The sequence below is a fragment of the Contarinia nasturtii genome, unplaced genomic scaffold, assembly GCF_009176525.2.
Source record: "Contarinia nasturtii isolate CC-2019 unplaced genomic scaffold, AAFC_CNas_1.1 Cnas_scaffold_129, whole genome shotgun sequence".
NCBI lineage: Eukaryota > Metazoa > Arthropoda > Insecta > Diptera > Cecidomyiidae > Contarinia > Contarinia nasturtii.
This window is the reverse complement of record NW_022197486.1, coordinates 3,575,642-3,590,449: the sequence shown is the minus strand read 5'-3', so window position 1 is coordinate 3,590,449 and position 14,808 is coordinate 3,575,642. Positions and strand designations below refer to the sequence as shown.

Sequence of the window (14,808 nt, the reverse complement as noted above, 5' to 3'; positions counted from 1 at the left end):
TTCAGAAGGTATGAAGACAACGATGAACTACCAGATGGTTAAGCCAACAATTTGCTCATGTATTGAACGAACATAATCAAAACTATTTAGTAGGAACGAACATAATAATTTGAATTTGAGCAACGAAATAAAAAAAACACACATTATATCCATTTCAGCAGCGTTTTGCATATAATATTATGGTGTGCAAATCATTTTGCGTCGGCTTTGCTGCTAAACATAGTGTACTTAGTTGATTTCATTGCTTTCATCGAATGGTATTGTACTTTTTCGATGTCAAATGCGGAGAGATGTATTTTCCTTAAACGATATAGCGCCAATATTTTAAAGTTCGGATACAGTCAACTAGCTTTCGAATCGTTGCATTTTAACTTAGTAGGAAGCTCTTTTTTCATACTTTTATACATCTACTTCTATCTCTCTTTTTTCCTCTCATTTTTTTTTCTTTCATTTATTTATTCGTGCATCTGTGATATTCGCCCTATAACAACCACTTCTACGTATAGTTATGGTCATGCATACATTTGTGTCAAAAGATAGATTTAATATGTTTCGTTTTTGTTTTTCTTGTATAAAGAGTAAGTCGCACAGTCAAACGCATAGGCTTTGGCTATACAGACGTCTTTTAACAACACATGTACCCATTAACATGGGCAGCATACTGAAAATGAAAATATTATTAGCATTCCATGTAGCTGATTATGGCAATATTAGTCTCAGACTATAGCAATATGCATATAAGCTCTCAAATGGGATGGAATGCGAAAAAATCAATGAATCTCCCGATTGAAATTTAAAAATGCACCACAAAAATGCACAAATTTAGAGGTAAATGTTGATGGCACATTTGCACAAAAAAACAAACGATCCCCACTGGGATTATAAATTGTTGTTCCTTAGTGAAAAAAAAGAGCTGCAACATAATGAAAAATGATTGTTCTCATTATTACATATATGCTACTCTTGTAGATCTCATTGAGGATCTGGATTTGCTTAAAAATTAGACGCATTTCATACCATAAAATACGTACAATGCACTCTACGTTTGCATGTGTTTTGTGCAGATAAAGTGTAGAAATTAAAAAAAAAACCGGCCCTAAATCACAAAATGCAAACGCGCAATGCCGTTACAGTGTGATTGTGTCTTTTAAACAGATTTTGTGTCGCCATCATCATCGATGCTATTGTTGCTGTGTTAATATTTTGATATATTTTATGTGATTGTAATTGAATGTTGTTCCTTCGTCTGCTCTGTTTTACTTAGCACTTCATATGCCAAGAGTAGTGTTCATTGTATGGTCTCGTCGGAAGAAGAAGAAAAAAAGATTAATTGCTTCTATCTTAGCGAAGGGATTCGCATCTTTGAAAAGTGGTTCAACGGTTAACTATCTGTGTTCTGTTTTGAAAATTTCTACAACCACGTAAACTGAATTCATCAACAAAAATATATACTATATATATATTATCGCGATTGTAATCAATTTGATGTTTTTTAAAATTGAATTGATGGCATTACACGATGTTCACGACCATTGAAAATACAAATATGGTTAATTCAGATTAAGCCAATGATATTAATCATATATGACAATTTCAATGCAAGCGAACAAACGTGCAAACATAAAACCAAAGCTGTCTTGTGTGTAACTAGATGTTGTACATATGCCAGTTAATAATTTTAGGTCCAAAACATTTATCCGCCACTGCAGTGCCATGGTAAACCAAATAGATAAAGAACCGAATGCAACATCAACAAGACACCGCATGCGCATGCCAACCAATACGAAACACCCAAATGAGAAAAACAAACGAAAATAAAGTTACTTCTAATTAAAACTGTTAAAAGCAATTAAACGATTTGGTGCTCGTTGTTGTTACTCAATCGGTGTGTTGATTGTCGTTGTTTTTCTCTGTCTTATGTGGCTGTTCACACTTGAGCCGTTGTTGTTGTTGTTGTTGTTGTTTCTGAGTGAATACATGATTGTATAAATGTTACTACCATTTGGGAATGCTCATAAATAAAGTAGTTATCAATTATGATGAAAACAACGCTGAAATGTCCAACTTATGAATGACATGAAGGGATACATTAAATGTTAAATTAAACCTTCACTCTTGCCAAATATCGAGAGAGAAACAAATTATGGGAACCCAACAAATGGAAATTACAAAGGGAAAAAAAAATTATAAGCCAAATTGTCTATGAGAAATAAACGACACAAAAATACAATCGAAATGAAAAAAAGCAAACAGATTTTTTTCGTTGTAAGTAATTATATGGGTTAAACATGGTGCGGTTATATTTGGCGGTGCAGATGAAAAGTATTTATTTTTTCTGTGTTACGCATCTAAAAGATCGCCAAAATCATGTTCACTATTTTGATTACGATTTTAAACAATCGCTCAATTTTGTACTTTTCCGAAATCATTGTAAAAGTAACATATATTTTGGTACAAGCTCACTTGCATAATTAAAGCAAATTGTTTTCAATTTTTATTGAAAGTACGTGGTGATGAACTATTTACTGATTTTATTTTATGAAAGTGTCTGTTTCGAATGTGTATGCGTATCTATTGTACCCTTGACCGCAGTACGGGTCCCTATTTAGGGCTGTGCGGAATATAAAAGAACCCGTAGGTGAGTACTTTATTGAATTGATAGTTTAGTTTTGCATTCAATCTAACTGAATTGTTTTTTTCTTTTTTTTCCTTTCCATTTTGACGGTAAAATTGACTGAAACTACACACGAATCCAACCCCAATATTGACCGTCAACATATGCCACAACAAATGTTTGTTGGGTTGTTTTCTAAATAGGATCGAGAACCAACGTTACAACGTCATATTCAATAGATATCGCTGCGAAAAAAAGACTTTGAAAACACTGACTTTATCTGACGATATCAAGTTTTTGCAACATACCACTTGACACTTAATCAAGTCAAGAAAAGTGTCCATGGAACTTGTAAAATACATTAAATTGATTAATAATTGAACGGCTTCAAAATTCCAAACTAATTGTTGCTTATTAAGTTTGTGTTGGTATCAGCAATACATGCATAATAATATCACATTTTTGTCATATTATGCAGCAAATGCATGCAACAAAATGTGTTATACGAGTAAATAACTTTCAATCCATTGACACTGAACGCAATAAAAAAAATGTATTGATTTGAACGCCCACACGAACACTGATTTATTGAAATCTATAGCAGTTCAAATCGCTTGAATATTAAACGATTTCATATCGTTAAAAAGTCAGAATCGGTTTTAAGAGAATACAAACGCTTTACAAACTAAATATACAAAGTATTTGTTTCAAAAGATGCACTGGACAGATTCATTTCGGACATTTTTCCATAGTGTGTGTGCCACTCAATTGAAATTAATATGCAAATAGTATAAATCATTTTTCATTCGGTCCATTCAATCAAAGCCTTATGATCAACTGAACAGACCTGTTTTATCCATATACTTGGTCGCAATCGGATCACGGATGGCGGAACGAACATGAATGTTGTAACATAAAAATGTAGATAAACTAAAAAAAAGAAAATACGAGCGAAATTGTGAAATGTCTGTTTGATTTTAGCATGTCAGTAGTTTGGTGATATCTGAATTTGTGCAATCCGACACAAAACATATCACCAATTCAGGGATAAATGGCAATCACATTTAAGCATACTACAAGCACGCTGCCCGACTTAAATTCGGTTTTTACGAAATCCATTTTTGTTAACTTATTTCGTAGACATGCATACGAACGGTGTTGTGTCAATTGGAATATTCAATTGTTATGCCATACTCCTTAGAGTTTAAATGTACTGTACATTCATAATTCATATGTTATAAGGAAAATTTTGTAATTTGTTGAATTTTATATACAATTGATTTCGTAGACAGATGGACAGTGTGTGTCTATAGTCTTATTATGATTTGAAGTGTGAAATTTGTCATTTCGTCATGTTGATAATTGTACCGTACCGTACAACGCATTAGAAAATGTGATGCATTTTCGTTGGCATTTTCGAATGAATTAGTAAAATGTGTGTAAATGGATTTTATAAAATCGAAGCGATTCAGCTTGTTGCTTGTTGAATCAGTGAATAAAAAGAAATGTTTCACCATTTGATTTGTTGACCAATGTAATTAACAGATGTGATTGTCTGTTTATGTGTATGTCTTTGTTGTTGTGTTGGCTTTGTTCCTGAAACGAGTTGTGAGATAAAATTCTTTTTAGCCCACGCCAACCGCACAACATTCAACACAAAGAAAATCACATTGTTTCCGACAAATGGATTGCAAGTTTCACTTTGTTCGAATATTACATTATCACATGTTTGCTTATTCGCTTATGCGGACACTTGGATGCTGTATCTGAACTTTTTAATTTATTGTCATTTCTTTCGATTTTCATTTTAACACAACGATATAACGTTTGTCTTTCACCTTGTATGTACTTGTCTAAGCTTGTGTTTTGCCCGATTTTTTCGTTTTGTATCAACTGAACAGAGAACATGCCATTTATATTCCAAACGAAAATGATGCATGATTTTTTTGTATGTGTGAGTGTTTGTGTGCTTCAAAATAAAAATAAATAATAATAAAGAAACATGACTGTTTCATTTTTCCAGTTCTTTCTTTACAATGCAAAAGTGCAGACAATCCATTGGATTTGCATTATTGAAATGTATGTGTTCATATTCAGTGGCTTGAATGCAAAGTAATTTCAAGTGAATGCGCAATTTCAGATGTTGCTTGTGCACACAATCCAGCCACAATAATACTCAAAACCATAGCACATTTCAACATCTCAACTCAATCACATAGACACACACACACATACACTGCATCATTAGAACTGTAAGCGAATTTTGTTTAGCGATTTTAAGATTGTTGTGCCGCCTTCATATAGTTACACTTCTTTTTTTGTATGTTTGTCGTGGAGACAATTTTATAAAACATTGCTTCAAGGTAAGCAAGCAATGAAATTGAAATTAATTAAAATAAGCATATTGCACTGAACTGGAAACCATTTGATCTGACTTTTTCCAAACAATCCTGCGGCCAAACATTGTGGTGCTTGTATTACATAGTGGTTCCGGCTGTTTTCAGTTTTCGATGCAACAATGACCATTTGCACCGGATTGGTGCGAATTGTAATTTAAATGGATTTTCTTCAATATTTTACGATTTTATACTGCATTCAAAGAGCAAAATGTGGTCGGTTTTGTGTATGTGTTTGTTGTGAATTTGATATCATAAGTTTTGTATCAGTTACCAGACAACGAAATTCTTTTCGATATCAATACATTAACAAAGTTGAAACAAATCCAATCATAACGTGAAGGTCGATAAATGTTGAAATGCATATATATTAACCTATATAACACACCTACGAAACGTTTTCAGTTTTATTTTCATTTTTGTGACATTTTTGAGAGTGAATTTCATGCTGAAATCAATGATAAACTCAGACGATCGCTGTTGATCTTTCATTGAATTGACTAAGTATGTGGTTATGCAAACAAAAAGAAAGAAAATCATTTTTCTTCCTTTACATTCACAATTGAGAAACGTTTTCGTAAAAGTCAAGATGCGCTTCTTATCATTTTGATTCCAACAATGATATTTGTATGATTTTTATGATATTTTCTACAACTAACCACGGCAAATGTGTAGAATGTTGCAAATTGCATGAACTTACATAGTATATCGAACGCGTGTCTCCATTTAAAACTTTAGATTTATAAATGTTGCTTTAAATGTTGAAAAACAACAATAAATTGGAGTAGATATTTTAAACATTTTTTTGAGGATGGCGACTGGGATGTCATTCGTGATATAAAGCAACGATGCAAATAGCAATGACTGTAAATAAAGACAATCATTCCAAGAAGTTAACCCAAATGACCTGAAGCCTACTACATACATGTGGCACTGAAGCGCAATTAAATTGCTGCAATTCAAGAATTTATGGCTGAACTAGCAGCAGTAGTAGTATGTGTACTATAATCAACAAGAAATACTTGGTTAGTAATAATTCAAATGTTTGAAGACATTGCTAAAGTCAAAAAATATTGGCAAGCACTTTTCTTGTAGCGTAGATGCATTTAGCAGATCACGTGAATTATTCTGTATTTACTGTTTGTCAGCATAATTGAAATTACTTGTAATCGTACGAAATACGCGTATTTATGTTGAAGAAAAGTGACATTTTCGCTGCTTATGGCACTGAGTCTGATTCTGTTCAATTAATGGCTAACGCACGCGTCGTGTGAAGTTTTGTAATTGATCTCGTACCATGATCTCAAACACGGTTCAGACCTTTGAAGAGATAAAAAAAAGTGTAACGCTAAAATTCAAACTGATTCAAACGGTCAACATATATTGACCGTAAATTGAGCACAACGGCAAAGCAAAAACTGTTACGTGTTGTTCTGCTGTTGGTCACAGACAAGCCATTCATTTTATTGCACAGAATATAATCTGCCCGTAGCATTGATTTACGTACGTGCACGCGGTCAACTCTCAAGTTCAATCAGTGTGTTTCTTGTTCAAAATTACAACTCATCATGGTTCATCAAACAGCTGCAAATATCTGAAGATAGATAGAGACAGAGACACACACGCAGAGAGAGCGGAGCAATACACGCGGAAATTTTTTACTGCTCTAGTGTTCATAAAGCGCACAAGCATTTATCTGTAGAAAGCGTACGTTCAACCGAAATGCATTATTGTCCAAATGGTCTTGCTGTAATGACAGTAAACAATTAAATCCGTGCTCAAAAACCGAATTAAAGGTTCTTCTTAGCGGTTGAAATGTACGTTGTGCGCTAAGTAATATTGCTCGATGTACTGGAATGCATTGACCGATTTTCTTTTTCGAATATATATATATACACCGGAGTGAGTTTGTTCAGTGTATACTATTATTATCCATTGTGCTTTCGTACAAGTATTATAGCTCATTGTAATATTACACAGAGAGAGAGAGAGAGAGAGAGAGAGAGAGAGAGAGCGAAAAAAAACATCGCAGCTAAAACAATAAAAACATCTCCGATGAACTGTGGTACACTACGCCATTTATCACAGATTAATTGGTATAAAGAACGGCACCGAAAACGACAACAATCAAGCGAATCACAAATAGGTTAGTGTGGCTTTTAACCGTAATTAAAATTGTACAACGACGACCATCGAAAATAGGTGGTAATCATCAAAAACACTTTTTTTAAGAACTGCTCACGTTTAATTGGGTTATTGCAAATGTGTGTTTCGTTCGAATTGCATTTCAATTTGCTGGGTCACCAGTCTATTCGATCAGAATGTTTGCATTCATCGAAAATGTTAACCAATACTCAAAGTAACACCGGAACAAATGGAGAAAAAAGAAGAAGAAGAAGAATGAGACATCAGTAGAAATGTGTTTAGCAGAATACAGAGAACAGGGAGGCATGGTCAAAATGGCATCAAATACACAAAGGATCCATACATTCTGCAATACAAGATTAATGTGATAATTCTAAATATAACTATGATTTTGCTCAAAGCATCTTTCTCAAAAAAAGCTACAGCATTAAATGCACATTGCCATCGGGATTTTCGCGTGATCTTCGCTCGGATGGTAATTGTTTCTCGACTTTGGTAAACATACAGAACGTATTTATTCATGTATTCATTGCAACACTTTTTTTTCTATACTCGAATGTCAGCCATAGAAATTATATGCAAAACGATAAAAAATAAGATGAAATTCACTAAATTAAATGTGAAATTGCCTATTCAACAAATCCATACACTCACAAATATTGAGACTGTGTATGTATGTAAAAATCGAAAAAATTAATTGTATTTGTGTTTAGCCTTTCTCAGCTCGAAGCCAGTGACCCTTGAACCGTAGTTGTTTGAGCAATTCATGCTCTGCATAGCCTTTGATGAATGGAGTGTGGAACGAAAATTGTAAACAAGAATTAAGAAAGCTAACACTGGCACAGAAAATGCCTACAAACAATCGAGACGGTTTCTTTCTTGTCTCAACAATTCAACCGATTACCGTTATAAGCTACTTGCATGTGTTAACCTTTGGAAGAAATCACCCAATTAAGCCACCATCTTTAAATTCATTGAAAAAAAATGTGCCAAGATGTGTAACCAAAAAAAAATAATTCAATATTATGCATACAACTTGCATTCAAGCGGCTGCTAAAAAGATACGTTATTGGTTTCTTTAGATTTGATGTTGGAAAAAGTTTAATCATTATTTAAATTAGATAATTCTTCATTAGTAAAAATGAAGCTTTTCTACGCACTGTTCGTGGCATTCTTCCTAACCGGAGAATATGCAAGTTTTTTTTTATAATTTGTAGTAGAAATATGTTTAAGAACACTTCACCTTTGTGAGGACTTTTTCACTGTGAAAATTTCATGCTTCATATTCTTCCCAACATTCTTACAATTACATCTTGATCTATAGGTATTTCATTGTGAAGCAGAAACTCTGGGTAATTATCAAAATTCTTTAGATCAACTAAGCATCGCTTTGAAACTATTTTTTTTAAATTAGCACTCAATAGAATGAGAAAAAAATTGAATTTTTTATAAAGAAATAATGAACATTCATGAGTGTTTTACCTTCGTGAAAATATAAACTCATTTCAAAGTGATTTCATGCTCAAATTGGATCTGATTGTAATAACCAGTTGAGATAGTTTTTAAAGGTCGTTCGATGATGGAAACATTATTCCTCAAAATCTTCACATTTTATTTAATGAAATCACGTTAAATTTTGTGTCGGATTAAGAAGTCCTTTTTTATTTAGTAATGAAAGGGAAACTGCAGGATCCTTGTTTGTCAAAGCTGGTGCTAAAGGTACTCTCATAGAAATAATTTATGATTCTGACTGACAGTAGTGGTAACGTAATACTTTACTACGGTTTTTATTAAGTTCGCAGTAATTTATTGCGCCCAGTAACATATATAAAATAAGATGTTGATAGTTGATTCAGTTACATAGTAAAGTTTTTCTAAACATTGTTCATTCTTTCATAATTTGATAATTTTTTCGTTAAAAATCGATTTCATTCACATCATTTCTTGGTTGAAACATTTCTTTCTTTTTTAGATGAATTTGATCGCATGATCGCCGAACATAAAGGTATACCATTTGAGGAGTATCAAAGGCAGTATGAAGGTAATTTATAAAATGCATTATTCTTTTTAATTTCAATGACGTATCAATATTTTAAATATATCAACTAAACAAATAAATTCAATTACTTCCGCAGCTGGTATCGATTTGATCGAAGCATGTTAAAATGGTATTATTTTCACAAATGCATTTTATCGAAATATATTTTACTAGTCACAGAAGTTCTCTATATCTATATTGGGTCAAAAAGATGAAGTAAAGAAGCTCATCGCAGCTGGTGTTGATGTTGGTTTTAAAGATTATTCAAATATTAATTGGAACACCCCAATTTATCTAGCCATACAATATAGTAATTTCAAATTAATTCAAAAAAATTAAGCAATATCTTAAACATTTGTTCAATTGATTTGCTTTAGGCCACGGAGATATTGCATTGATGATCCAAGATAAAAAGCCTGACATTTATATACCGAAGGTTGACATAGTAATATACTGGCTTGTGAAATCTAGTAATTATTTTTTTTTTAATATTTAAAATATTAACAATAATATTAAAATTTTGTGATTTGAACAGACAGCAAGCTGTTACTTAAAAAGACAAAAATATTAGTTATTTTAAAGACAAAGATGATGAACTGTATAATCTTCGCAAAATGGCTTCATCAAAAGGTACTATTTTCAAACATCAAATTAGACGTTTAAACGTACATTTTCGAACCTTATTCTGATAATAAATTTGTGTTATGTTTTTCGGCTTCGATTCAATAAAAAGATTTAGTTATTGTTAACAATAACTAAATCTTCTGATAATAAATTTCAATTAATTTTGTCAGGATACAAGGATGTTGCCAAAATGCTCACTGAGCATGCAGCATATTCGTGCAAAAAACGCTAGAAGAAAGCACAAAACTCAGAAGAAATGTTTAGAGAGGCTGAAGGTAAAACATACTATGCACAAATCAATTATCATTTTTTTTATATAATACTTTGGCTCATTGTATCCAAGTTCAATTTGAAAATTTTAACTATTGAAAATTATTTATTCATGAAAATTAAATTGTACTTCTGTTATTTAAAAGATGTGGTTCTTAACGGTGATCAGATGTACTAAAAATCATTGATTCATACCTTTTTTACCACCATACATGTATAAAAATTATGTACACACTACACACTCAAACATAAGTTAAGTTTTAAGTTTTTTTTTTTTTCATAAGTTTTTTTTTTAGTTTGTTTTCTCACACTCAATTTTGGCGGTGAATAAATATTATTGTAATTTATACAGCTAAAAGAATTCAGAAGCATCTCTAATACTTCTTTCGAGCTGTATTCTTGATTAAACTATTAAAATATTTTTTCTCTGTCAACGTAATGAAAAGTCTATTATTTGACTTTTGATTAGAACACAAAGAACGGTTTTCATTATTTTTATTCTCATATCACTTCCTCTATCTAGTGTGCATAATATATTGGCACTAAAATGCGTTTGGTCAATAGTCTATGGAAAGTTTTTCACTATTTTTTTCACACAATCATTCCGTTCGATTTTACTTTCCATTGTCCGGTCATTTTCGTTGTTGGCCTTGCCCATTTTTGATTTCATTATTGTTTTGATGACATGTTGAAAATAAACTTTCGATATTAATCCATTATTCATTTTCATGCTGAACGCGAACGTAAGTATTTTTAACAAAGAGTTTTTTGTGTTGCACTGTCACGGCTATACATAAAGCTTAATTAAAATTAATTATTGCGCTCTTAGATTAAGAGAGAGAAAAAATGTTGCAATAAAAAATGAATTGGTAACTAAATTAAGCGCATAGTTCATAGTTCTTTCTTGTGTTATTTAATTTTTAAAGCGGTTGTTTGGTGCAGACAACGATCATAAATCACTATCATACTTTTGAGCGCAATGGAAATAGCTTTCACTAGAGCGTTGAATGAACCTGTACTTATAAATTGGTTGATATAATACCACCCGAAACAGTGATAGATAACGATGCGGTCACGGGAATTGAGTTTTAATTTCAGTATTAATGAATCTGTTCAATGATTGGTAAGATATAGATTTCCAACTGTTTTTATTGGCCGGTATTTTGCTGTGATAATTTACGGCAACCACAAACCGATCCAGTTAGTTATATGGACCGAAATTCTGGACAAATTTAATGATTCATTTTAATAAATGAGATATAAAATAGCGTGCAATTTTTTCGGTGATTTTTCCCGTTTACTTAATTTTCCAAACTATCACATTTTTTTTCTCTTATTTTCTTGTGTCATCAATAAATTTCAATCATTAAAAAAATATATATATATATTAAACTTGAAAAGACAAAAACGACGACTAAATGAACGAGAAGAAAAAAAAGCCCGATGAAAATGCGTTATTGTTAAACAAAACGGGAACTAAATTAAATTGGTATAGTTTGTCTATTGTATTTACTCTTTCACTATGAATTCTTCTTGATAATGTGTCTGACTCGGATTTTGACTTGGCCTACAAAATACGAATTCAAAACGTGATTAATTTCGATGCCAATTTCGTGCCGAACAATGTACTCTAGGTAAATTATATAGTGCGACCCGCGACCTCAGTGTCAACATCGTCTCTATCACAATAAATTATTGGAATGCGTGGCCGAATTGTATGTTTGAATGTGGGATATTGCCAATTGTTGAACAATGAAATAAATAACCGTAAAGTGAAAATCGTTCATATAAACAAACACATATGATGTGAACTAAATAGTACCAAACTATAGGTGCTCGTGAGCGTACAATTCACGTCAATAGAAATCAGTGACACATTTTATGCGTTAAATTTCGGTATAATCGAAGTGACGGTTGGCAATACGTTTATTTGTTTCACTCTTTTTCTCTCAGCGATTTTCGTTGGTGTTTCATTTCATTGTTCTGATGCCACTTTTTTTTCGTTTTCTTTTGCTTTGTTCTATTGTGTATCGGCCATCATTAAGTGGCTTCATTCCTCTTCATTGATCACATACAAGTCACGAATGTTTTGGATGTGTTTACTTGAAATAATGTCTTTATTGTCAGTTGTCTGCAAATTCTAGCCAAAAATAAAAACGCTAATTGAGCTCTATAAAATTGAACGGTATTTGGTGCGTGTGCGTTTCACAGCTTGACCCAAATAACAGTCAATTGACTCGGCATCGTTTTTTTCGGCTGTTTTTCAGTTGATTTCGTTGGCTATAACTGGATCAACATTTGAAAAGATGCGAAACATTTGATGCATTGATACGATTGAAATGAAAGTTAAGGAAACGAAATTTAATGGATAAATTTGCCGATGGCTCTGAATGAACAAGTGTCATTGATACACATACATGTGATTTGAAATGAATTGGTTTTTGTGCAAATTGTTTGCTCTTTCTGTAGTTAAATGTTTATTGCGTTTCCAGTTTCCGGTTGCAACCATGCGTACACCGATCGAAATTCATGTGAGTTTCATTCAATGTGAAAATGATTATCGCCAATAACTTTATCAATAAAATAGAGACAAAGTGTTATGGGCCATTGTATTCAACAGTTTAAACAACATGTTTTAACCTTGTAATTGCTGAATGTTTGCTATGCTTTTGACTCAGTAGATGCACCAGTTTATTTTTATGTTCTCAATTAGATGGTCGCAAGCTTGCCATTGTACAATGAGTTTTAAATAACGCGCTTGCTCTATGCTCGCGCGCACACACACACACACATTAGCTCGATAGCGTAATATAATTGAAGTTGAGTCTTCATTCGAGACCAAATACAAAATGAGTTCTGGCGTCGGTAATTTGCATGAAAACGGTTGTGATGTGCATGAGTCTCAACGATGTCTATTATAATGAGAATTGTAATACGTGCCTACAAAGTGGCACATGATCTTCGCATAACTGATGCACCTAAAACAAATTCAATTTCAATAATCAACAATTTGTAAATGCCCATACTCAATGACAGCCGATGTAAATTGCATGAAAAACACGCTGTTCGAGACTGAACACAAATGCATATATATACACACACAATACGGCGATCAATAGGTGATTTGGGATGGTAACTGTCAAGTGGTTAGATTGTATGTATTGATTTCAATGCATACTCTTTAACGAAGTCACTTTAATTTTGTATACAGATTTTGTTTGTATTTTTATTTTTGTTTAAATGAATAATCAAATCGTTGAACACATTTCATTTGTGCCTTGCATTTTTGCAATTAGCTGCTTCTTTCGGTGCGTGCATATGTTTTCGTATATCGATACCATTGATAGACGTATTCGCATTATATCCATATGTAGAGCGGAGATCTAAATCTCGTTCTTCCATTCGCCATGATATTTCAGTGCAAAGCTACCTCACTTTGCATTTTCTATTATGTAATATCGTACATGTTTTGTGGTTGATATGCTATATAGCTGTTATGAGCCTCACATAAGGCAAGGCTAATCGTGATAACCACATCAACACGATATTTGTTTTGCTTTATTTTATTTTTGCCCACATTTTCTCTTCAATAGACCTAATCTAATAAAACAGCTGCATAGGTTAGTGGTCATTAATAATATTGATGTAAATAAATGCGCTTTTGCATCCACATTCATTCAATATCGTTAAAATGAAACAATGCATTAGGAAGTCAATGTTGTTTTTTCTATCTAGCATTCAACGTGTTTTTTGTGACTTTTTGTCCCAAATCTTGGGAAGACAAAGTGAGTCCGATCATGTCACCATGTGGCATTTAGAATAAAGTTACACATTCATTTTCTTGTCATTTCAGTGATAAAATATTATCATATCTAGTATTTTTGGTACACCGATTGTCACCATTGCCTTAGCAATGCATGGTTGGCTTGTGGTTATTTTGAAATTAAAAGGTGAAAATGACGATATAACTGTTTTCAAATTCTTCGAATATTTTTTCGAATTTTTTTGCATATTTGTTGGTGTGCATTATTGGCATTTGATGTGTATATTTGGCGTTTTTTCATTATCAAGTACGTGTTAATTGGCGCTTATATAAAAAATGTATAAAACCGTTATAATAGCTAAACGATTTATTATTCAATATGCACTTAATATTGCAGTAGCGTGAGAACTTTTACCTGTCGCAAATACATCAAAAAACCTTGGTCGCGTCGGGGGAGTGCAAACATAACGAAAACAAAAAAAAAATGTGAAAAATAGCAAAGAAAAAAGGCAGAGCAAAAAAACGAGCTTCTCAAGCTGCATTTCAATTTCACACGAATTTTAATTTCATTCATACTTACGGCAAACATAAAGCTCTTACACACCTGCTAATTAATATCGTCAGTATTTTTTAATTAAATTGTTGGCTATAATGTAATATTTGATAGAGCATGTAAATTGCAACTAAAATTCAGAGTACCGTTTTTGAAAGGAACCGATCCTTTTAATGTGATCCCTATTTGCTAGTCAAGTTTTATTAGTTATTTCTTTTGAGTTTTTATTTGGAGTTGTAGCTAGAGTTGAAGTGAATATTTTCGATGAATTAATTGAATATTTGCAATGCAGAGAATTTATCGTTCTTCATTGCAGAAATAATATTCTGACGAAAGAAATTTTGTGATCCAACGTGCGATAAAATTGATTCTATTCATAACTCATGAATTTACTGCGATTTACTG

The 14,808-nt window shown here is 32.4% G+C and overlaps 1 protein-coding gene across 2 annotated transcripts in view; it reads right to left on the bottom strand.

Moving 5' to 3' along the window:
• The window catches only part of LOC116340321, a 77,156-nt gene that overhangs the window by 39,121 nt on the left and 23,227 nt on the right, over nucleotides 1-14,808 (bottom strand). The gene's annotated exons all lie outside the window — the stretch shown is intronic.